Source organism: Alligator sinensis, unplaced genomic scaffold, assembly GCF_000455745.1.
Source record: "Alligator sinensis unplaced genomic scaffold, ASM45574v1 scaffold970_1, whole genome shotgun sequence".
NCBI classification, from domain to species: domain Eukaryota; kingdom Metazoa; phylum Chordata; order Crocodylia; family Alligatoridae; genus Alligator; species Alligator sinensis.
The window spans coordinates 2,379,049-2,382,772 of NW_005842094.1; the positions used below are offsets into that span (position 1 = coordinate 2,379,049).

The 3,724-nt window shown below is 46.1% G+C and overlaps 1 long non-coding RNA gene across 1 annotated transcript in view; it reads left to right on the forward strand.

The window, feature by feature from the left end:
- The first annotated feature begins 1,341 nt into the window (after window positions 1-1,341).
- Window positions 1,342-3,724, forward strand: part of LOC102381980 — an 8,741-nt gene continuing 6,358 nt past the window's right edge. The window contains exon 1 of the long non-coding RNA XR_001358061.1: window positions 1,342-1,415. This is a non-coding gene — a long non-coding RNA (uncharacterized LOC102381980). The remainder of the gene's footprint in view (window positions 1,416-3,724) is intronic.

Sequence of the window (3,724 nt, forward strand, 5' to 3'; positions counted from 1 at the left end):
GAAAGTGAGGCATGGGTAGGTAAATGGGTTGGTACACAACACAAACACATCATTGGCAGGTCACGTGCACCAAAGCCAGTATCATATTCACCAGAACACTGTGTCTTCTGGCAAATGGAAACAGGGTGGGCAGACTAGCTATGCTACAAACTTTTGAAAATAGGTGTGTGCTGGAGACGATAAAGTTTTATTTATAATTGCCCTAGAGTTTATGAAAGTTAATTTTAAGCACGCAGGCTTGAGGATTCAAGAACAAATTTGAAATTCACACTTGAGCTGCCTGGTGACTTAACAAATCACAGGGTAGAAACAGTGTCACAGGATTTTCTCTAACTGCTACTAAACATAAAGCACCCTTGAACACATATCAGTTTAGCGACTTTGACTTTTGTTTACATGGGGGAAGTGAGTGAAGAGTCAAGTCCAGAACATTTAATATTTGCAACTGATTTTTTTTAGCTCAATCAAGCATAATGATCACCAGGTTTAGTGAACACTGACATACATGAATAAAAATCTACACACCAGATTTTATTCTGGAGCAGGAAGCAACCCCTGTAGGCCCTGTGTCTGTCTTTGATGAACTGGCTAGCTACTTAACTGAGGGACCACTCCAAATTCCCTACTCCCCCAGGATCCCATTACGGAGCCTTTCTAAATGATCATTTCTATCCCTCTCCCCTTCCCCTCCCCTCTCCCCCTGCACCTTGGCTTTGGATATTAATTTTGAACTAAGGGCCCAATTCTGTACCCAATGAACTCAATGACAAAGTCCCATTTGCTTAAATATGAACAAGCTTTGATTAACAGGTGTTGTATAAGTGTCTTAGGGACAGAAAAGGGCCAACTCTGTCAAAATTTGTCCCACTTTCCCCACTGAGCCTGGAGAAAAAATTATTCTGTTCTGACCCTTTAGTTGGTACAGGCTATTTCCTTCCTTCCCTCCAGCTTAAGTCCGAAAACGGCAAGGGCGAGGGGTTGATTACAAATAGAGGTAAGCATGAGTTCGAGTCCCCCAAACACGTGGAACGGGAAAGGACAAGTCAGAGCCCATGCTATCCTAACAGTGAGAAGACTGAAATGAAATGTGTTCATACTTCCCATGAAAACACATATTTTCTTCTTGAATTTGTTTCACTAGAAACTTTACTGATTTGGTTTTGTGATTGTAGCAGGGGACTAAGGTGCCTGCTACTGGAAGAGCTGGGATAACCCCTCAGGTGCTGGTTGCTGAGGCAACTTGTGGGAACTAATGACCCACATCTGCCGAGCCAGCTGACGAGAAGGGGCAGGGCCTGGCTCCTATATAAAGCCTCGACCGGCAGCCAAGGAGGAGGGAGCTCTCAGCCATGTTACAAAGGAGAGGCCTGATGAAGGAGCTGCATCTGATACTGCGGCGAGAGAAAGGATCCCTGGTAGGACTCAACATTGTTATGGCCGGGTGGCTTCTGTTTATGTTGTAGCCAAGAGGCTTGTGTTTTGTGCTGCTATTTGTTACACTGGTGGTTTGGGTGAGGCTACTAGGGGTTGGAGGAGGCCTCATAGGGGACTTGCAGTAGAGTGGGGACCCCAGCGCCAGTGAGAGTGCAGTATTTGGGGTGCACAGATGCCAGCCCCAGACAGGGGCAGTTGAGAAGCCCCAGAGAAGGGGATGTTGCTGAGAAGCCCCAGTGTGGGTGTGGTGAGCCCCGGAGAAGGGGGCAGTATTGTGGTGAGCCCTGGAGAAGGGGGCAGCACTTGAGAAGGCCCTGGAGAGGAGGGCAGCATTACTGAGAAGGCCCTGGAGAGAGACAGGGCTGCGAAGCACCCGAGCGCCAGAGAGGGCACGGAGAGAGAGACAGAACAACGTCCGTAACATCTGCAAGGCTTGGGGCATGGTATGGGGGTGGTTGGAGCCATGCATAGCCCATAAGGCTAGAGTGTAGACAAACTGGAGATAATCGGATAACCGTGGAACAGAAGACGATAGGCAGCCTCCCTATAATTGACCTATATATATAGGTCAAAGTTGTGGTGGGCGAGAATAGGAGGGTACGAGTTGGCAGCTTGGCATGGTAAAGGAGGCGGCAGGGGAGAGCACGGCCACTCTGACCGCCCTCTGGTTACAGAGATGATAACAAAAACGAGCAAAAAATTGTCAGCTCCCTTTGGAAGAATGTTACTTGGAGTTTTAGGGATACTCTCTCTTTCTGGTGCTTTCTTTTTAACTCTTCCTGCATCTTTCCTGGTAGAAATGGAGGTGGAGAGTAAGGCCAGATGGTGTTCCTCCCTACTCTGAAAGTTTCAAAAACCCAACAGCAATTTTTAATTTTTTTTTGTCAAACAATTTATGGCCATAAAAAGCCCTATTGTTTCTTCCTAAAGAAATTTGGACAGGTCTCTTGTGGTCCTTTGTGCTAATGTGGTATTGCCTAGTGCTCCTTTCACTGACAAAAAACTCTTGTGTGTGGGCAAGGCAGAGCACTTGGCCCGTGCTTCTCTCTGATGCAGGATTCAGTCCCCTTTTCTTCTTTTTTTATCATCTGCATTTGCATAGTGCTTATGCACAATACTCCGTACCTGTACTATGAAGGAACTGTCCCCATCTATCAGCCTTAAGTATTCATACCGGGCCCTCAAGGTCTGCCTATCACAGTTGCTATGCAGCTCAGGCTTTCCCGTATATAAGCATATGGTAGGGTTCTTGAAAGCAGAATTGCTGCTGTTGTTATTTTTAATGATCACAACAAATCTCTTTTCGTTAAAATAATGAGAAACTGGAGCTGATGAGCAGCTGCTTTATGAAGCCCTTACCAACCACCTGTAGCCTGGGAAGTTGTCAGGAAGGAATCATTAAAGGTTTAGGGATTTTTTTTTTTTTTTGTAACCACTCTAAATTAATAACCAACAGCTTGGATATTTTCTGATTAGAAATGCATTCTCTTTGCTTCATTGATTCCTAATCACCCCAATTGTGGGTTTCTTTCACCCCAATTAGCCACATTCCACACTTCTAAGAAGTTTTGCAGGTGTTCCTTTGCTAAGTTTGGGCTAAATTATAGCTTATTCCTCTCTGAGTAAGGATGGCGTGTGGCTCTGCTGCCCTAGGAGAGGAGGAGTGAATTATGAGTCACATTGAATTCCCTTTCTATCTCCTCATACCACAAAGAAACTTATCTCCTTCGAGCACAGACCACTGCAAAATGACTTGCCTTTCTACAGTAGCATGGGAAGGAGGGGAAAAGAGCTAGGCTAGTCATTGCCTGCCTCTGCCCAGCCATCTTCCACCCGCACTGCAGAGGGTAACACGGGCAGCTAGGGCTTGCCTTCTCTGCAAAGCTAACTCCAGTTAAAGCTCATGTGCTGCCCCTCACTTGATCTCTCTCTCTCTCTCTCTCTCTCTCTCTCTCTCCATTTGCTTGAGTGTTTCTAACCAGCCTTGACTGGCTGGAAATGGGATAAAGACTAAAGCAGTAATCATAGCTGCTCATATGACCACCCCACAGCATGGGACCTTATACAAGTGCAACTAGTCCTCCAGTGCCATCCTATGGTTCCCCAGTTTTCCCAGAACGGATAGCTATGTTCTCTTACAAAATGCTGTAAAAATCCCAGTGGTCTGGCCTTGCTTCCTGAAGCACTAAGTATCATGGCAAGAGCCCCCAGAAGCCTTAGTGCAGCTGTCTGGGCACTGCAATGACTTATTTTGCAGTGTGATGGCTGTCACTTGAGTAAAGTTAATTCA